Source organism: Triticum dicoccoides, chromosome 3A, assembly GCF_002162155.2.
Source record: "Triticum dicoccoides isolate Atlit2015 ecotype Zavitan chromosome 3A, WEW_v2.0, whole genome shotgun sequence".
In the NCBI taxonomy this organism is placed as follows: Eukaryota; Viridiplantae; Streptophyta; class Magnoliopsida; order Poales; family Poaceae; genus Triticum; species Triticum dicoccoides.
Genome location: NC_041384.1, coordinates 460,823,977 through 460,846,967, shown reverse-complemented (window position 1 = coordinate 460,846,967; position 22,991 = coordinate 460,823,977).

The window sequence follows — 22,991 nt, the reverse complement described above, 5'->3', positions numbered from 1 at the left end:
CCGTACTCGCCTAAGTTACAAAACTACTCCGAGTGGAGAGCAATCCTCCCGCTCGGGGGCTTAGCTGCGACCCCGTACTCGCCTAAGTTACAAAACAACTCCGAGTGGAGAGCAATGCTCCCACTCAGGGGCTTAGCTGCGACCCCGTACTCGCCTAAGTTACAAAACTACTCCGAGTGGAGAGCAATCCTCCCACTCGGGGGCTTAGCTGCGACCCTGTACTCGCCTAAGTTATGAAACTATTTTGAGTGGAGAGCAATCCTCCCACTCGGGAGCTTAGCTATGATCCCATACTCGCCTAAGTTAAAAAACTACGTCGAGTGGAGTACTCTCCTCCGACTCGGCGGCCCGGTTGCACTCGGAGCTGCACCACAAGTACAACATCCGGTTGCACTCGGAGCTACGCCACAAGTACAAACATCCGGTTGCACTCGGAGCAGCACTACAAGTACAACATCCGGTTGCACTCGGAGCTGCGCCACAAGTACAATGTCAGGTTGCACTCGGAGTTGCGCCACAAGTACAACGTCCGGTTGCACTCGGAGCTGCGCCACAAGTACAACGTCCGGTTGCACTCGGAACTGCGCCACAAGTACAACGTCAACCCCGAGTGAGGAGTGACCCATTCGCTCGGAGTTTCAGCTGTTATTCCCAATTCACTAGAAGTCAAAAAACTCAAAGGTGATGAAGACAATACAATCATATTCAAAGAAAAAACAGGTTTAGATAAATCCAGCAAGGTTCAGAACTGCAAACAAAAGTACTTGGGCGTCAGGCCTGAAAGTTTAACGGTTACAAAATCACTCGGCATTCCAAGGCAGATAAAAGTGAGGCATCAAGTTTGTTCATTCCGCAGGAGGAGGGCTAGCTAGCTCGACGAACTCGTCCAGGTCGATTCCGTCGGCGATGCGAGTAGCAGCCTCGATGAAGGTCTCCATAAAGGACTGGAATTGAAGCTTCTTGGTATTGGCAACCTTGATAGCCGCCAACTTCTCTTCTCTAGCTTCTTTGCAATGAACGTGGACCAGAGACAAAGCCACGTCAGTGTTGCACCGAGCAGAGGACTTCTTCCATGCCCGCACTCGACCAGAGATTTCATTGAGTCGAGTCATCAGAGACTCGAGGTTGTTTTGGAACGTCACTTTTGGCCAGAGTTCTGTGTCGATCCATGACATCACCACTTTCAGTCATGCAAGATACTCCACAATGCTAGCGAGGCAAGATTAGAGTCGCAGCATGTTCATTGCAGCTTCTTCTTTGACGGGGGAGTTAATGGGGTCCAGGCTCGTCTCAATCTGCCCAGTCTCCTCCTCAAAATTTTGACAGGATTCTGCACACACAAAGAAATAATGAGTTGACAGTCACATGATGAGTCGGTAGTTGCAAAGCAACCAGACAAGGGAAAGTACCTTCAAGCATAAGGAACATCTTCTTGGTGAGTCCTCCCAGATGGGCTTCTAGTTTGTTTCTCTTCTGAGTGAGATCTCCTACCTTGTCAGTCAGAGCCACCTTGTCCTTCATTAACTGCATGACTTCTTTGTTGGCTTCATTAATGGCAGCCTTCAGCTTGGCGTTTTCCTCTTCAAACTTGCCGACTGAAGCTAGCTTCTTGTCAGCAAGTTCAGTCTTCTCTCGTGCCGTCTTCTGCGCCGCTACAAGGTCGAGGTCCTTCTGTTCCAAGGCCTGCTTCATTTTGTCTAAAGAAATAACATTCTTCAGACGAGTTTGTAGTTGTCTGTTTTCACTACGCACATCTGTTCGAGTAGAGTCACTCGGTTCAAAAAATGAAAGGAAAAGATGACAAGGCAAACAATCGACAAGTTATTACCTCCCATGGCACCTGCTTCATCCTTAGCCTTCTGCAAGTTCTCCTTGGCCAGCTCGAGGTCGAGATTGAGCTGGATCTGTTTCTTCTCTAAGTCAGCAAACTGAACCTCGAGTTCACGAGATTTTTGTAATCAACGAATAATACACGTCAGTCGACAGGAACAAAGATTAATTGCTTTCGAGTGATAAGATACAAGTTCAGGTCATTACGGTGAAAAGAGTTTTAAGACTACTGTTAAATCAAACATTCAACAGTAGTCTTGGGGACTACACCTAGTGGGTGCACTTGGCATGCCCCCACTGGTTCGACTTTCCACTCGACATGGTCCGTCCAGTCAGAACAAAAAACAGAGGGAGACAATAATTATTCTCAGACCACCGCCGACTGCCGGCAGTCAACCGCGGTCTTGGGGACTACACCTAGTGGGTGCACTTGCCGTGCCCCCACTGGTCCGGATATCACTCGGCACGACTTGTCTGGACCGAGTGGAAGATTGCAAATAGACATTCGATAAAGTCCCCCGCCGAATCAAACATGTGACGACAGTCTCGAGGACTGCACCCAGTGGGTGCACTTCACGTGCCCCCACTGATCCAAGGATACACTAGACATGATCTAGTCGACTCAAGTGAAAGAACTATTCAACAAATATTAAAGCACCGAGTGGGTGAACAGATGCAAGGTGCAGACTCATGATAGATGCACATTAAAGGTTTCAAAATTCTCATCCACGAACATCTCACGAATAATAAAGGAGCAAGTTTCAAGTACCATATCCTAACAGAGCAAAGATCAAGCTAAAAGATCAGTCGGAAGTCAACTCACCTGAACATTGGTCCGAAGGGCAGAGCTGGCATCATAGGCATCCTTGCTAGCTTCATGCACCACCTTCATTTTCTCCATCATAAGGCCTGCTTGGCGTATAGCTTCCTTAGCAGCGCTCACTGGGTCCTCTAGGACATGATGGGTAACAAAGAGTGGATTTGGTGGAACAGTCAAAAGCGTCCAGGGATCTGAGGCATGGAGTTGCATGGACGGAGCAAGGACTTGGGCGGTCGACGCCGAAGGATGATCAGTCGACACAGGATCGACAAAAGAAACAGAAGCCGAAATTGGATCTCTGGATTGCTGGATCACTGGCTCTGGCACTGATGTCGACTGAGGTACCTTGCTGGCAGGTGCCCTCCTGCTCGAAGTCCTGCCCTTTCTTCCTGTGGTCTTCTGAGGCACATCTTCGTTGTCGTCTGGAAGATCAATGACGTTTGGTGGTGCTGCAAAGGACTCGACCGCAAGAGTTCAGTCGACCGACAGTACATTTGACAAAATGAGGGCAAGGTTGTAGAGTTATACCCTCTTTCGAAGTGGCCGCGTCCTTAGTATCCTCATCACCTTGGTCCTTGTAAATGTCCATGGAGGTCCCAGAAGTAGCGACGCTAAAATTTTCAGAACTCACTCGGTCAAGCGAGAGAATGAGTCGACAGAAACATAGAAGTTCCCAAACGACGCAAAAGCAAAGGGAGAAAGGAAAATACTTACGCAGAAGTGATTGGAACATCCACCTTGATCTTGGGCAAGGCCTTCCGAGGCTTTGAGGAGGCGGTCTTGAGCTACTTGCCAGCCTTTTCAAACGGCTCCAGAGACGAAGTCCGAGTGAGTTTTTGCACTTGTGTGCTTGAAGGGGCTGCCTTGCCACGCCCGCCCGCGGGGTCTTGAGACTGTTTGGATCGACGCTCTGAGCGAGGTGGTGAGTCGACTTCCGCACTGCCGCCCGAGTCATCACTGTCGTCTTCATGGTCGTCCGGGGATTGCCAGTCGCCGCTCTCATCTGTGCTCTCCGTTCCCTCCTGGACTTGCTCCCTGTTTGACATCGAGTACATCTCAGTATAAATCTGCAAGGCAAGGAGTTAAACAGGCATCAACCAGGTTCAAGGACAGTTGCAAATTAGAATAAAAAGGCACTCAGTAGCAAAGTTAGACCTTGACCGGCTCATTTTCGGCGTCGAATGGTGCTACTCTTCGGGACCCCCTGGGGTTGTCTTTGTTTCCAGTGATGCTCCGCAACCACTGCTCCACCATCTCCTCGGTGACTTCCGTTGGGTCGACACGAGCGGTGTCATTAGGGCCTGAGTACATCCACATCGGATGATCACAAGCTTGAAGAGGCTGGATGTGTCTACTGAGAAACACCTCCAACAAATACATGCCAGTCACGCCTTCACGGACCAATTGGACTACCCGGTCGACTAGCATGGACACCTCTCCCTTCTCTGCTGGATTCACGATAAGCGAAGAGGGTTGGTGGACTCGATCCATGGTGAAGGGGGGAAGACCAGTCGACTGACCAGGAGTCGGAACATCTTGGCAATAGAACCAGGTAGACTACCACCCTCTAACCGACTCGGGGAGGGTCATAGCTGGAAAAGTACTCCTACCCCTCGTCTGGATCCCTAAAACCCCACAGATTTGGATCACATGCGTCTTTTCATCATTCGGATTTGCCTTCTTCACAGATTGAGAGCAACAAGTAAAGATGTGCTTGAATAAACCCCAATTTGGTCACAGCCAAAGAAGTTTTCACACAGAGATGTACGCAGCGAGATATGTGATTGTGTTGGGGGAGAAGTGATGAAGTTGGGCACCAAAAAAGTTCAAGAAACCCCAGAAAAAAGGATGTGGAGGTAGAGTGAAACCGCGGTTGACATGGGTGGCAAGGATGACGCACTCACCCTCCTGCAGCCGAGGCTCGGTCTCGTTCCCCGACAACCTCCAAGACCCGTGGGCAATCAAGCCTCCACTGGCCATATCGTCCAAGTCTTCCTTCTGGATCGTGGATAGAATCCAGTCCCCTGGATCCAACCAGGCGGCAAACCGGACCTCGACGACAACCCTCGACTCGTCTTCTTGCCCTTCACCACCGTCGCCTTCTTCGAGCGTTCGAGGGCCACCGTCCCGTCCTTGCCCATGGCGATGAAGTACTCGCGGGCGAACGGAGATGATGAAGATGGCGGAGAGAGCAGTGGAGAAGCAGAGGAAGAAGGGGACGATTGGAAGGAACTTTGCGCTGCATCGGCCCGGGCGCTATTTATGAGACCACTTCCGAGTGGCTGACGAGTGGGCCTGAGCGATCTAATCATATCCCGCAGCAGGCGCTCGCCTGATACATGGCGAAAAAGGTGTCACGAAGATCGAGGCGCCTTCATCTATACACTCCGATTGCTGTGGCGCACTCCGTCCCGCGCGCTTCCCCAAAATCTCAAATCCCGTGAAATCTGGGAGCGGCAGAGCAACTAACCGCGCCGAAGATTTCGTACCATAACTCACTCGAAGATTATCAACGTAACTCACTCGATGACCTCTGAATTAATCAAGGTGACTGAATTGGAGCTGAAGCCCCAACATGACTTCCTGATTCCCGTGAAATACCTCCGAGGCGTGGAATTGAGTCGGAAACAACTTCAACTCTCTTTTCACTCGGACCTCAATCCATTCGGAGGCTAATGACGATGCCATTAACCTAGGGTCGGGTCATAGGCCTGACCTAGATGCCCTACCCAAGGTCACTACGCTAGATTGAAGAACGTTCAAAGTACAACAAAGGATACCGACTGAAGTAACCTTGGAGTGCAATCCACTCGACCAATTATCTCACTCGGATACCCCAATTTCATGTTGGGGATCGTAGCAGAAATTCAAAATTTTCCTACGTGTCACCAAGATCAATCTAGGAGATACTAGCAACGAGAGAGAGGGAGTGCATCTTCATACCCTTGAAGATCGCTAAGCGGAAGCGTCCAAGTGAACGGGGTTGATGGAGTCGTACTCGTCGTGATCCAAATCACCGATGATCCTAGCGCCGAACGGACGGCACCTCCGCGTTCAACACACGTACGGTTGGGAGAGACGTCTCCTCCTTCTTGATCCAGCAAGGGAAGGAGAGGTTGATGGAGATCTAGCGGCACGACAGCGTGGTGGTGGAAGTAGCGCGATCCCGGCAGGGCTTCGCCAAGCACAAGCGGGGAGGAAGAGGTGTCACGGGAGGGAGGGAGGCACCAGGGCTTCAGGTATGGCTGCCCTCCCTCCCCTCCACTATATATAGGGGCCTAGGGGGGCGTCGTCCCCTTGTAGATCCCATCTAGGGAGGGGGGCGGCAGCCCTAGGGGTGGCTTGGCCTCTAAGCCAAATGGAGGCGCCCCCACCCCTTAGGGTTTCTAACCCTAGGCGCATGGGAGGCCCAAGGGGGGCGCACCAGCCCACTAGGGGCTGGTTCCCACGCCCCTTCAGCCCATGGGGCACTCCAGGATAGGTGGCCCCACCCGGTGGACCCCTGGGACCCTTCTGGTGGTCCCGGTACAATACCGATGACTCCCGAAACTCTCCCGGTGGCCAAAACTGGACTTCCTATATATAAATCTTTACCTCCAGGCCATTGCGGAACTCCTCGCGACGATCGGGATCTCATCTGGGAGTCCAAACAACTTTTGGTTTACCGCATACTAATATCTCTACAACCCTAGCGTCATCGAACCTTAAGTGTGTAGAACCTACGGGTTCGGGAACCATGCAGACATGATCGAGACAACTCTCCGGCCAATAGCCGACAGCGGGATCTTGATATCCATGTTGGCTCCCACATGTTCCATGATGATCTCATCGGATGAACCACGATGTCGAGGATTCAATCAATCCCGTATTCAATTCCCTTTGTCTATCGGTACGATACTTGCCCGAGATTCGATCGTCGGTATCCCGATACCTCATTCAATCTTGTTACCGGCAAGTCTCTTTACTCGTTCCATAACACATCATCCCGTGATCAACTCCTTGGTCACATTGTACACATTATGATGATGTCCTACCGAGTGGGCCTAGAGATACCTCTCCGTTACACGGAGTGACAAATCCCAGTCTCGATTCGTGCCAACCCAACAGACACTTTCGGAGATACCCGTGGTGCACCTTTATAGCCACCCAGTTACGTTGTGACGTTTGGTACACCCAAAGCATTCCTACGGTATCTGGGAGTTGCACAATCTCATGGTCTAAGTAAATGATACTTGACATTAGAAAAGCTTTAGCATAGGAACTACACAATCTTGTGCTAGGCTTAGGATTGGCTCTTGTCCATCACATCATTCTCCTAATGATGTGATCCCGTTATCAACGACATCCATTGTCCATGGTCAGGAAACAGTAACCATCTATTGATCAACGAGCTAGTCAACTAGAGGCTTACTAGGGACATGGTGTTGTCTATGTATCCACACATGTATCTGAGTTTCCTATCAATACAATTCTAGCATGGATAATAAACGATTATCATGAACAAGGAAATATAATAATAACTAATTTATTATTGCCTCTAGGGCATATTTGCAACATTCTATTCGACCAAGAAGAAGCCACTCGACCATACAAGAAACCACTCGGAGTACAGAAGATCTAAAAGCCACTCAGGACGGCAACGGTCAAGCGTTCACTCTGCAGTCTTTAAAATCATTTATATCTCTTTGTAGCTGGCGTTATCAATAATGCTCTGTCTTAATGTACATTGGACCCTGTGTAACGGGCGACGGCTGGGGTCCTGGCGCACTCTATATAAGTCACCCCTCATCTGGCACAAGGGTTTGCACCCCTGTAACTCTCACGGATAATCCAGTCGACCAAGCCTCCAGGCACCGAGACTTAGGGCTGTTACTTCCTCCGAGAAGGGCCTGAACTCGTAAGTCTTGCGTGCACAACCTCACCGTAGCTAGGACCTTGCCTCCTCCTACGTACCCCCTATTCTATTGTCAGACTTACTCCCATGACACTCGTAGCAGCCACAGAAAACTTGCAACAACAAAGTAGAGGACGTCTAACTTGTTTTTGCAGGGCATGTTGTGATGTGATATGGTCAAGACATGATGTGATATATGTTATTGTATGAGATGATCATGTTTTGTAGAAGTTATCTGCAACTGGCAGGAGCCTTATGGTTGTCGCTTTATTGTATGAAATGCAAACGCCATGTAATTGCTTTACTTTATCACTACGCATTAGCGATAGATGTAGAAGCAATAGTTGGCAAGACGACCATGACGCTATGATGGAGATCAAGGTGTCAAGCCGGTGTCGATGGAGATCATGACGGTGCTTTGGAGATATAGATCAAAGGCATAAGATGATGATGGCCATATCATGTCACATATTTTGATCGCATGTGATGTTTATCTTTTATGCATCTTATTTTGCTTAGTACGGCGGTAGCATTATAAGATGACCCCTTAACTAAAATTTCAAGGTATAAGTCTTCTCCCTAAGTATGCACCATTGCGACAGTTCGTCGTGCTAAGGCACCACGTGATGATTGGGTGTGATAGGCTCTACGTTCACATACAACAGGTGCAAGACAGTTTTGCACATGCGAAATACTCGGGTTAAACTTGATGAGCCTAGCATGTATAGACATGGCCTCAGAACACTGGAGATCGAAAGGTCGAACGTGAATCATATAGTAGATATGATCAACATAGAGATGTTCACCATTGAAGACTACTCCATCTCATGTGATGATCGGACATGGTTTAGTTGATTTGGATCACGTATCGTTTAGATGACTTGAGGGATGTCAATCTAAGTGGGAGTTCTTAAGTAATATGATTAATTGAACTTAATTTATCATGAACTTAGTCCTGATAGTTTTTGCATATCTATGTTGTAGATAAATGGCCCGTGCTACCGGTCCCTTGAATTTTAATGCGTTCCTAGAGAAAGCTAAGTTCAAAGATGATGGTAGAAACTACAAGGACTGGGTTCGTAACTTGAGGATTATCCTCATTGCTGCACAAAAGAATTATGTCATTGATGCACCGCTAGGTGAAAGGCCTACTGCAGGAGCAGATGTTGATGTTATGAAAGTCTGGCAAGCTCGATCTGAAGACTACTTGATAGTTCAGTGTGCCATGCTTTACGGCTTAGAATCGGGACATCAAAGAAGTCTCGAACGTCATGGACCATATGAGATGTTCCAGGAATTGAAATTAATATTTCAAGCAAATGCCCGAGTTGACAGATATGAAGTCTCCGACTAGTTCTATAGCTGCAAGATGGAGGAGAACATTTCTGTCATTGAACACATACTCAAAATGTCTGGGTATCATAACCACTTGACTCGGCTGGGAGTTAATCTTCCACATGATAGTGTTATTGACAGAGTTATTCAATCACTGCCACCAGCTACAAAGGCTTTGTGATGAACTATAATATGCAAGGGATGGATAAAACAATTCTCGAGCTCTTCACTATGCTCAAAGCTACGGAGGTAGAAATCAAGAAGGAGCATCAAGTGTTGATGGTTAACAAGACCACTAGTTTCAAGGAAAAGGGCAAGGGAAAGAAGGGGAACTTCAAGAGGGATGGCAAGCAAGTTACCACTCCCGGGAATAAGCCCAAGCCTGGACCCAAGCCTGAAACTGAGTGCTTCTACTACAAAGGGATTGGTCACTGGAAGCGGAACTGCCCGAAGTATTTGTCGGATAAGAAGGATGGAAAAGTGAACAAAGGTATATTTGATATACATGGTATTGATGTGTACCTTACTAATGCTCATAGTAGCGCCTGGGTATTTGATACTGGTTCGATTGCTCATATTTGTAACTCAAAACAGGGGCTACGGATTAAACAAAGATTGGCAAAGGACGAGGTGATGATGTGCATCCAGAATGGTTCCAAGGTCGATGTGATCGCCGTCGGCATGCTACCTCTACATCTACCTTCGGTATTAGTATTAGACCTAGATAATTGTTATTTGGTGCCAGCGTTGAGCATGAACATTATATCTGGATCTTGTTTAATGCGAGATGGTTTTTCATTTAAATCAGAGAATAATGGTTGTTCTATTTATATGAGTAATATCTTTTATGGTCATGCACCCTTGAAGAGTGGTCTATTTTTGTTGAATCTCGATCGTGGTGATACACATATTCATAATATTGATGCCAAAAGATGCAAAGTTGATAATGATAGTGCAACATATTTGTGGCATTGCCGTTTAGGTCATATTGGTGTAAAGCGCATGAAGAAACTCCATGCGGATGGACTTTTGGAATCACTTGATTATGAATCATTTGATGCTTGCGAACCATGCCTCATGGGCAAGATGACAAAAACTCCGTTCTCCGGAACAATGGAGCGGGCCACTGACTTATTGGAAATAATACATACCAATGTATCCGGTCCAATGAGTGTTGAGGCTCGTGCTGGGTATCGTTATTTTCATACCTTCATAGATGATTTGACCAGATATGGGTATATCTACTTGATGAAACACAAGTTTGAAACATTTGAAAAGTTCAAAGAATTTCAGAGTGAAGTGGAGAATCATCATAACAAGAAAATAAAGTTTCTACAATCTGATCGCGAAGGCCAATATTTGAGTTACGAGTTTGGCCTTAATTTAAAACAATGTGGAATAGTTTCACAACTCACGCCACCTGGAACACCACAGCGTAATGGTGTGTCCGAATGTCGTAACCGTACTTATATTAGATATGATGCGATCTATGATGTCTCTTATCCATTTGCCACTATCATTTTGGGTTTATGCATTAGAGACAGCTACATTCACTTTAAACAGGGCACCGTCTAAATCCATTGAGACAACACCATATGAACTGTGGTTTGGCAAGAAACCTAAGTTGTCGTTTCTTAAAGTTTGGGGTTGCAATGCTTATGTGAAAAAGCTTCAGCCTGATAAGCTCAAACCTAAATTGGAGAAGTGCGTCTTCATAGGATACCCAAAAGAAACTGTTGGGTACTCCTTCTACCACAGATCCGAAGGCAAGATCTTTGTTGCTAAGACTGGATCGTTTCTAGAGAAGGAGTTACTCTCAAAATAAGTGGGTGGGAGGAAAGTAGAACTCGATGAGGTAATTGTACCTTCTCTCAAATTGGAAAGTAGATAATCACAAAAAACCATTCCCGTGATGCCTACACCAACGAGAGAAGAAGCTAATGATAATGATCATGAAACTTCATATCAAGTTAGTACCGAACTTTGTAGGTCAATCAGAGCACGTTCCATACCAGAGTGGTACGGTAATCCTGTTTTGGAAGTCATGTTACTAGACCATGACGAACCTATGAACTATGAAGAAGCGATGATGAGCCTAGATTCCGATAAATGGCTTGAGGCCATGAAATCCGAGATAGGATCCACGTATGAGAACAAAGTGTGGACTTTGGTTGACTTGCCCGATGATCGGCGAGCAATAGAGAATAAATGGATCTTCAATAAGAAGACTTGCGCTGATGGTAATATTACTGTCTACAAAGCTCGACTTGTCGCGAAAGGTTTTTGACAAGTTCAAGGAGTTGACTACGATGAGACTTTCTCACCCGTAGTGATGCTTAAGTCTGGTCGAATCATGTTAGCAATTGCCGCATTTTATGATTATGAAATCTGGCAAGTGGACGTCAAAACTGCATTCCTTAACGGATTTCTTAAAGAAGAGTTGTATATGATGCAACGTGAAGGTTTTGCCGATCCTAAAAGTGCTAACAAAGTTTGCAAGCTCTAGCGATCCATCTATGGACTGGTGCAAGAATCTCGAAGTTGGAATATACGCTTTGAAGAGGTGATCAAAGCATATGGTTTTATACAGACTTATGGAGAAGCCTGTATTTACAAGAAAGTGAGTGGGAGCTCTGTAGCATTTCTGATATTATATGTGGATGACATATTGTTGATTGGAAATGATATAGAATTTCTGGATAGCATAAAAAGATACTTGAATAAGAGTTTTTCAATGAAAGACCTCGGTGACGCTGCTTATATATTAGGCATCAAGATCTATAGAGATAGATCAAGACACTTAATTGGACTTTCACAAAGCACATACCTTGATAAAGTTTTGAAGAAGTTCAAAATGCATCAGTCAAAGAAAGGGTTCTTGCCTATGTTACAAGGTGTGAAGTTGAGTCAGACTCAATGCCCGACCACTACAGAAGATAGAGAGAAAATGAAAGTCATTCCCTATGCCTCAGCCATAGGTTCTATCATGTATGCTATGCTATGTACCATGCCTGATGTGTGCCTTTCTATAGGTTTAGCGGGGAGGTACCAAAGTAATCCAGGAGTGGATCACTGGACATCGGTCAAGAATATCCTGAAGTACATGAAAAGGACTAGGACTAAGGATATGTTTCTCGTTGATGGAGGTGACAAAGAGCTCGTCGTAAATGGTTACGTCGATGTTAGCTTTGACACTGATCTAGATGACTCTAAGTCACAAACCGGATACATATTTATATTGAATGGGGGAGCTGTCTGATGATCCACAAGTATAGGGGATCGCAACAGCTTTCGAGGGTAGAGTATTCAACCCAAATTTATTGATTCGACACAAGGGGAGCCAAAGAATATTCTCAAGTATTAGCAGCTGAGTTTTCAATTCAGCCACACCTGGAAACTTAGTATCTGCAGCAAAGTGTTTAGTAGCAAAGTAATATGATAGTGATGGTAACGGTAACAAAAGAGTAATGAAAGCAAAGTAATATTTTTGGTATTTTGTAGTGATTATACCAATAGCAACGGGAAAGTAAATAAGCGTAAACCAGTATATGGAAAGCTCGTAGGCATTGGATCAATGATGGATAATTATGCTGGATGCGGTTCATCATGTAATAGTCATAACATAGGGTGACACAGAACTAGCTCCAATTCGTCAATGTAATGTAGGCATGTATTCCGAATATAGTCATACGTGCTTATGGAAAAGAACTTGCATGACATCTTTTGTCCTACCCTCCCGTGGCAGCGGGGTCCTAATGGAAACTAAGGGATATTAATGCGTCCTTTTAATAGAGAACCGGAACAAAGCATTAGCACATAGTGAATACATGAACTCCTCAAACTACGGTCATCACCGGTAAGTATCCCGATTATTGTCACTTCGGGGTTAACGGATCATAACACATAATAGGTGACTATAGACTTGCAAGATAGGATCAAGGACTCTCATATATTGGTGAAAACATAATAGGTTCAGATCGGAAATCATGGCACTCGGGCCCTAGTGACAAGCATTAAGCATAGCAAAGTCATAGCAACATCAGTCTCAGAACATAGTGGATACTAGGGCTCAAACCCTAACAAAACTAACTCGATTACATGATAAATCTCATCCAACCCATCACGGTCCAGCAAGCCTACGATCGAATTACTCACGCATGGCAGTGAGCATCATGAAATTGGTGATGGAGGATGGTTGATGATGACGACGGCGACGAATCCCCCTCTCCGGAGCCCCGAACGGACTCCAGATCAGCCCTCCCGAGAGGTTTTAGGGCTTGGCGGCGGCTCCGTATCGTAAAATGCGATGATTTCTTCTCCCCTATTTTTTTCTCCCCGAAAGCAGTTATATAGAATTGGAGTTGGAGTCGGGGGGTCTCCAGGGGGCCCACAAGGTTGGGGGGCGCGCCCTAGGGGGGGTGCCCCCCACCCTCGTGGCAAGGGTGTGGGCCCCCTGGTCTTCATCTTTGGCGAGGATATTTTATTATTTATTGTAAGATATTCTGTGGAGTTTCAGGTCATTCCGAGAACTTTTGTTTCCTGCACATAAAACAACATCATGGCAATTCTGCTGAAAACAGCGTCAGTCCGGGTTAGTTCCATTCAAATCATACAAGTTAGAGTCCAAAACAAGGGCAAAAGTGTTTGGAAAAGTAGATACAACAGAGACGTATCAACTCCCCCAAGCTTAAACCCTTGCTTGTCCTCAAGCAATTCAGTTGACAAACTGAAAGAAATAAAGAAAAACTTTTACAAACTCTGTTTGCTCTTGTTGTCGTAAATATGTCAAGCTAGCGTTCAAGTTTTCAGCAAAGATTATAACTAACCACATTTGCAATAATTCTCAGGTCTCATGATTACCCATATCAATAGCATAATCAACTAGCAAGCCATACTAATAAATCTCGGATGACAACACTTTCTCAAAACAATCATAATATGATATAACAAGATGGTATCTCGCTAGCCCTTTCTGAGACCGCAAAACATAAATGCAGAGCACCTTTAAAGATCAAGGACTGACTAGACATTGTAATTCATGGTAAAAGAGATCCAATCATAGTCACACCCAATATAAATTAACAGTAATGAATGCAAATGACAGCGGTGCTCTCCAACTGGTGCTTTTTAATAAGAGGGTGATGACTCAACATAAAAGTTAATGGATAGGCCCGAGGGAAGCAGGGATTTGTAGAGGTGCCAGAGCTCGGTTTTGAAATAGAGGTGAATAATATTTTGAGCAGTATACTTTCATTGTCAACATAACAACCAAGAGATGGCGATATCTTCCATGCTACACACATTATAGGCGGTTCCCAAACAGAATGGTAAAGTTTATACTCCCCCTCCACCAACAAACATCAATCCATGGCTTGCTCGAAACAACGAGTGCCTCCAACATACATCAGGTCCCAGGGGGAGTTTTGTTTGCAATTATTCTTGATTTAGTTTGCATAAAGCATGGGACTGGGCATCCCGGTGACCAGCCATTTATCTCGTGAGTGAGGACCGGAGTCCACTCCTCTTGAGAATAACCCGCCTAACATGGAAGATACAGACAACCCTAGTTGATACATGAGCTATTCGAGCATACAAAATAGGATATTTATTTGAAGGTTTAGAGTTTGGCACATACAAATTTACTTGGAACGACAGGTAGATACCGCATATAGGAAGGTATAGTGGACTCATCTGGAATAACTTTGGGGTTTAAGGGATTGGATGCACAAGCAGTATTCCCGCTTAGTACAAGTGAAGGCTAGCAAAAGACTGGGAGCGACCAACTAGAGAGCGACAACAGCCATGTACATGCATTAAAATTAATAAACATTGGATGCAAGCATGAGTAGGATATAATCCACCATGAACATAAATATCGTGAAGGCTATGTTGATTTGTTTCAACTACATGCGTGAACATGCGCCAAGTCAAGTCACTTAAATCATTCAGAGGAGGATACCACCCTATCATACCACATCATAACCATTTTAATAGCATGTTGGCACGCAAGGTAAACCATTATAACTCATAGCTAATCAAGCATGGCATAAGCAACTATGATATCTAATTGTCATTGCAAACATGTTTATTCATAACAAGCTAAATCAAGAACGATGAACTCATCATATTTACAAAAACAAAAGAGGTCGAGTTCATACCAGCTTTTCTCATCTCAGTCAGTCCATCATATATCATCATAATTGCCTTTCACTTGCACGACCGAACGATGTGAATAATAATAAGAGTGCACGTGCATTGGACTAAGCTGGAATCTGTGAGCATTCAATAAACAGGAGAAGACAAAGCAATATGGGCTCTTGGTTAAATCAACAATAAAGCATATAAGAGCCACTTCAACAATTTAATCATGGTCTTCTCCTACTGACCCCCAAAGAAAGAAAAGAAATAAAACTATTTACACGAGAAAGCTCCCATCAAGCAAAAGAAGAACAGTAAATATTTTTTGGTTTTCTTCTTAATTACTACTACAAGCATGGAAAGTAAACTAACTAAAAGCTACAACTAATTTTTTTGGTTTTTCTTAATGTTTATTAAACACACAAGAAGAAAGCATAAAAAGGAAAATAAACTAGCATGGATGATACAATGAAAAAGTATGAGCATCGACATCTAGCAATGAGTGTGTGTGAACATAAATGTAATGTCGGTGAGAAATACGTACTCCCCCAAGGCTTTTGGCCTAAGTTGGTCTATGGCCACGGCTGGCCTGGCTGATATCCATAATAATAGTTGGGGTCGTACTGCGATGAGGAAGAAGAAGGCTCCGATTGCCACTGGCTGGCAATCATCTCCGGATCCCACTGATAGTTAGACTGTCGTGAAGGATCAAATTGTGGTTCTGGTTCTGGCTCCTCGGCTGGTGCAAGGTTCCGGTAGGCGTGGATAGCCGCCAAAGGAACAAGGTACTTGCCTACAGTCAAATCTAACAAAGAAGGAGCAGGCAAGGTAATAGTCTAAGGATGATGTTTATTAAAGAACAATTGATATTTAAGCTCTCCTGCCCTATTCTTAATAATAAAATCATGTGCCACCATACTTTTATAATCTAAATAAACACAAGGCATCACTTTTTCTTCCTTCTCAGCATGCCTAATGGGTATGTTAAAATGTGCAGCTAGGCGTGTAGCATAGATGCCTCCAAAGATGGGGCCCTTTGTACGGTTCAGACTCAATAGTTTAGCAATAATACCGCCCATACTAAAAGTGTTATCACTGTATAAACCATGGAACAGAATAATTATATCAGGGATACTAAGGTTTCCACAGTTTCCGCGTCCAGTTAAGCAACGGCTAGCAAATAATGCAAAGTAATGTAAAACAGGAAAATGTATGCTAGTGATTCGTGCATCGGAAACCTTCCTAGTTTCTCCTACAGTGATAGTATCAATAAACCCCTCCACATCATCATGATGTGGTTCTTCTGTCTTTCCCCCAAAAGGGACTAAACAAATCCGACAGAAATCATAAAGTGACATCTCCTTATGCTCATCATATAAATGAAACTCCACCGTAGGTGGTGAGTTCCTAAAATGAAAATGAAAGTTTGGCACAAAGGTATTTGTGAGTAAGAGATAAGAGATACTGATCGCATTGGTCGTGGAGGAAAGCGGTGAAGCCAGCATTATGAGCCAATTCATGAAAATCTTCATAAATCTCGGCTGCTCTCAAGAAATCCTCGGAAGGCCATTCACACGCCCGAACCTCCGCGGTGCACGGCAAATTATACTTAGGCTTCGGTGCCTTTTCCTTCGAGCTTTGGCTCGATGAGCCCCTCAATAATCTCCTCATCATTTTATGAAAAATTCTGAAATTTTTAGTAACTTCAAAATAAAAGTAAACCAAACTCAATAATATTGATAGCAACTACTCCTACAAGTGCCTAGGGCCTATATCATGCATCAAAACTACTTTTGACCATATAAATTTGACATGCAAGCTCAAGAACAGGGTCACCTAAGCAACACAAATTTGCAATGAATAAAGCACTAGAACAAAAACTAATTGGACCAATGGAGGAGTCACATACCAAGGAACAATCTCCCCAAGCAGTTTTGTGAGAGGTGCTTTGAGCAAGGAGATCGAAAATGGCAGCAAAACGAGCTTGGACTCGGGTTTGAGCTGGTTTTTCGTGTTTGGGGGAGGAAGAAAAGAAGAGGATGGGTGCAGGAATAAGTGGAGGAGGGCCACTATGGGCCCACGAGGCAGGGGGCGCGCCCTCCACCCTCGTGGCAAGGTGGTTGGCCCCCTGGTGTGTATTTAGTTATATAAATCTTCAAATATTCTAGAAAAAATCATATTTAATTTTTAGGGCATTTGGAGAACTTTTATTTTCGAGGTATTTTTATATTGCACGGATAATCAGATAACAGACAGAAAATTATTTATTTTCACTTCATTTCAACTAAATAACAGAAAGTATAGAGATGGTACAGAAGGTTGTGCTTCTAGTTTCATCCATCTCATGCTCATCAAAAGGAATCCACTAACAAGGTTGATCAAGTCTTGTTAACAAAATCTTTCCGATTAACATGAAACCGGAGAAATTTCGAATAACACTAGGTTACCTCAACGGGGATATGCATATCCCCAATAACTAGTATATCATATTTCTTCTTGACAGTAGGAAGAGGAAATTCAAAACCTCCAAATATAATTGATGGAATTTTTCCGATAGAATTGATACTATGAACTTGAGGTTGTTTCCTCGGAAAGTGTACCATATGTTCATTACCATTAACATGAAAAGTGACATTGCCTTTAGTGCAATCAATAACAGGCCCTGCAGTATTCAATAAAGGTCTTCCAAGAATAATGGACATACTATCGTCCTCGGGAATATCAAGAATAACAAAGTCCGTTAAAATAGTAACGTTTGCAACCACAACAGGCACATCCTCACAAATACCGACAGGTATAGCAGTTGATTTATCAGCCATTTGCAAAGATATTTCAGTAGGTGTCAACTTATTCAAGTCAAGTCTACGATATAAAGAGAGAGAGACATAACACTAACACCGGCTCCAAGATCACATAAAGCAGTTTTAACATAGTTTCTTTTAATGGAGCATGGTATAGTAGGTACTCCTGGATCTCCAAGTTTCTTTGGTATTCCACCCTTAAAAGTATAATTAGCAAGCATGGTAGAAATTTCAGCTTCTGGTATTTTTCTTTTATTTGTAATAATATCTTTCATATACTTAGCATAAGGATGTGTTTTGAGCATATCAGTTAATCGCATACGCAAAAAGATAGGTCTAATCATTTCAGCAAAGTGCTCAAAATCCTCATCATCCTTTTTCTTAGATGGTTTGGGAGGAAAAGGCATGGGTTTTTGAACCCAAGGCTCTCTTTCTTTACCATGTTTCCTAGCTACAAAATCTTTCTTATCATAACGTTGATTCTTTGATTGTGGGTTATCAAGATCAATAGCAGGTTCAATTTCTACATCATTATCATTACTAGGTTGAGCATTATTATGAACATTATCATTAACATTTTCATTAGGTTCATGTTCATTGCTAGATTGTGTTTCAGCATCAGAAATAGAGATATCATTTGGATTATCAGGTGGTTCAGCAATAGGTTCACTAGAAGTTTGCACAGTTCTATCATTTTTCTTTTTCTTCTTTTTAGAAGAGCTAGGTGCATCAATTTTATTTCTCTGAGAATCTTGCTCAATTCTCTTAGGGTGGCCTTCAGGATACAAAGGTTCCTGAGTCACTCTACCAGTTCTAGTAGCCACTTTAATAGCATAATTATTTTTCTTACTATTCATCTCATTGAGCAATTCCTTTTGAGCTTTAAGTACTTGTTCTACTTGAGTGGTAACCATAGAAGCATGTTTACTAATAAGTTTAAGTTCACCTTTGACATTATCCATATAATCACCCAAGTGTCCAAGCAAATTTGAATTGTATTTTAATTGTCTACCAAAATAAGCATTAAAGTCTTCTTGCTTAGTCATAAATTTATCAAACTCATCTAAGCATGGGCTAGCAAACTTAGTAAGAGGGATTTCAGTTTTATCATATCTATAGAGAGAATTTACCTTTACTACCTGTGTCGGGTTATCGGGGTCTGGAGGTTCTTCAATAAATGAAGGATCAAGATCATATGTTTCTTTAATAGGTGGTAAATTAAGACCATGTATTTCTTCAATATGAGGTAAATTCTTAACATCTTTAGCTTTAATACCTTTTTCTTTCATAGATTTCTTTGCCTCTTGCATGTCTTCGGGACTGAGAAATAGAACACCTCTCTTCTTCGGAGTTGGTTTAGGAATAGGATCATTAATTGGAGCAGGAGCTAGCTCCGGAGCTGCTCAGGAGGTGCCCAATTATTTTCATTTGTCAACATATTATTCAATAAGATTTCAGCTTCATCCGGTGTTCTTTCCCTGAAAAGAGAACCAGCACAACTATCCAGGTAATCTCTGGAAGCATCGGTTAGTCCATTATAAAAGATATCAAGTATTTCATTTTTCTTTAGAGGATGATCAGGCAAAGCATTAAGTAACTTGAGAAGCCTCCCCCAAGCTTGTGGGAGACTCTCTTCTTTAATTTGCACAAAGTTGTATATTTCTTTTAAAGAAGCTTGTTTCTTATGAACAGGGAAATATTTAGCAGAGAAGTAATAGATCATATCCTGGGGACTACGCACACAACCAGGATCAAGAGAATTAAACCATATCTTAGCATCACCCTTTAATGAGAACGGAAATATTTTAAGGATATAAAAGTAGCGAGATCTCTCATCATCAGTGAACAAGGTGGCTATATCATTTAATTTAGTAAGATGTGCCAAAACAATTTCAGATTCGTAGCCATGAAAAGGATCAGATTCAACCAAAGTAATTATATCAGGATCAACAGAGAATTCATAATCCTTATCAGTAACACAGAAAGGTGAAGTAGCAACAAACGGGTCAGGTCTCATCCTAGCATTTAGAGATTGCTTATTCCATTTAGCTAATAACCTTTTAAGTTCATATCTATCTTTGCAAGCTAAAATAGCTAAAGAAGCTTATTGATCAAAAAAATAACCCTCAGGAATAACAAGTGATTCTTCATCATCACTTTCATCTTCATAATCAGATTCAATATTTTCAATCTCTCTAGCCCTAGCAAGTCGTTCCTCGAGAAAGTCACTAAGTGGCATAGTAGTATCAGGCATAGAGGTAGTTTCATCATAAGTATCATGTATAGCAGAAGTAGCATCATCAATAACATGCGACATATCAGAACAAATAGCAGAAGCAGGTTTAGGTGTCGCAAGCTTACTCATAATAGAAGGTGAATCAAGTGCAGAGCTAGATGGCAGTTCCTTACCTCCCCTCGTAGTTGGGGATAAATTGTTGTCTTAGCGTCTTTCAAATTCTTCATAGTGTCCAGCAGATATAAATCCCAAGTGACTCAAAGAATAGAGCTATGCTCCCCGGCAACGGCGCCAGAAATTAATCTTGATGACCCACAAGTATAGGGGATCGCAACCGCTTTCGAGGGTAGAGTATTCAACCCAAATTTATTGATTCGACACAAGGGGAGCCAAAGAATATTCTCAAGTATTAGCAGTTGAGTTGTCAATTCAACCACACCTGGAAACTTAGTATCTGCAGCAAAGTGTTTAGTAGCAAAGTAATATGATAGTGATGGTAACGGTAACAAAAGAGTAATGAAAGCAAAGTAATATTTTAGGTATTTTGTAGTGATTATAACAATAGCAATGGGAAAGTAAATGAGCATAAACCAGTATATGGAAAGCTCGTAGGCATTGGATCAATGATGGATAATTATGCCGGATGCGGTTCATCATGTAACAGTCATAACATAGGGTGACACAGAACTAGCTCCAATTCGTCAATGTAATGTAGGCATGTATTCCAAATATAGTCATACGTGCTTATGGAAAAGAACTTGCATGACATCTTTTGTCCTACCCTCCCATGGCAGCAGGGTCCTAATGGAAACTAAGGGATATTAATGCCTCCTTTTAATAGAGAACCGGAACAAAGCATTAGCACATAGTGAATACATGAACTCCTCAAACTACGGCCATCACCGTTAAGTATCCCGATTATTGTCACTTCGGGGTTAATGGATCATAACACATAATAGGTTACTATAGACTTGCAAGATAGGATCAATAACTCTCATATATTGGTGAAAACATAATTGGTTCAGATCTGAAATCATGGCACTCGGGCCCCAGTGACAAGCATTAAGCATATCAAAGTCATAGCAACATCAATCTCAGAACATAGTGGATACTAGTGATCAAACCCTAACAAAACTAACTCGATTACATGATAAATCTCATCCAACCCATCACCGTCCAGCAATCCTATGATGGAATTACTCACGCACGGCGGTGAGCATCATGAAATTGGTGATGGAGGATGGTTGATGATGATGACGACGACGAATCCCCCTCTCCGGAGCCCCAAACGGACTCCAGATCAGCCCTCCCGAGAGGTTTTAGGGCTTGGCGGCAGCTCCGTATCGTAAAACGCGGTGATTTCTTCTCCCCTATTTTTCTCTCCTTGAAAGCAGTTATATAGAGTTGGAGTTGGAGTCAGGGGGTCTCCAGGGGGCCCATAAGGTAGGGGGGTGCGCCCTAGGGGGGCACCCCCCTCCCTCGTGGCAAGGGTGTGGGCCCCCTGGTCTTCATCTTTGGTGAGGATTTTTTATTATTTATTGTAAGATATTCCGTGGAGTTTCAGGTCATTCCGAGAACTTTTGTTTTCTACACATAAAACAACATCATGGCAATTCTGAAGAAAACAGCGTCAGTCCGGGTTAGTTCCATTCAAATCATACAAGTTAGAGTCCAAAACAAGGGCAAAAGTGTTTGGAAAAGTAGATACGACGGAGACGTATCACTGTCAGTTTGTGCAGTTCCAAGCAAAGCGCCATGGCGGGATCTACGTGTGAAGCGGAGTACATAGCTGCTTCGGAAGCAGCAAATGAAGGAGTCTGGATGAACGAGTTCATATCCGATCTAGGTGTAATACCTAGTGCATCGGGTCCAATGATTTTTTTGTGACAATACTGGAGCAATTGCCTTAGGAAAGGAATCCAGATTTCACAAAAGAACCAAACACATCAAGAGACGCTTGAACTCCATCCATGACCAAGTCAAGGAGGGAGAGAAAGATTTGCAAAATACATACGGATATGAATGTGGCAGACCAGTTGACTAAACCTCTTCCACAAGCAAAACATGATCAACACGAGGACTCTATGGGTGTTAGAATCATTACAATCTAATCTACATTATTGACTCTAGTGCAAGTGGGAGACTGAAGGAAATATGCCCTAGAGGCAATAATAAAGTTTTTATTTTATATTTCCTTATACCATGATAAATATTTATTATTCATGCTAGAATTGTATTAACTGGAAACATGATACATGTGTGGATACGTAGACAAAACACTGTGTCCCTATTGAGCCTCTACTAGACTAGCTCGTGAATCAAAGATGGTTAAGTTTCCTAACCATGGACATGTGTTGTCATTTGATGAATGAGATCACATCATTAGGAGAATGATGGGATGGACAAGACCCATCCGTTAGCTTAGCATATTGAACATTCAGTTTTATTGCTATTGCTTTCTTCATGTCATATACATATTCCTTTGACTATGAGATTATGCAACTCCCGAATACTAGAGGAATACCTTGTGAGCTATCAAACGTCACAACGTAACTAGGTGATTATAAAGATGCTCTACAGGTATCTCCAAAGGTGTTTGTTGGGTTGGCATATATCGAGATTAGGATTTGTCACTCCGAGTATCGGAGACGTATCTCTGGGCCCTCTCGGTAATGCACATCATAAGAAGCATTGCAAGCAAAGTGACTAATGAGTTAGTCATAGGGTGATGTATTATGGAACAAGTAAAGAGACTTGCTAATAACGAGATTGAACTAGGGATGAAAATACCGACGATCGGATCTCGGGTAAGTAACTGATGGACAAAGGGAATTACGTATATTGTCATAAAGGTTCGACCAATAAAGATCTTCGTAGAATATGTAGGAGCCAATATGGGCATCTAGGTTCCGCTATTGGTTATTGACCGGAGGGGTG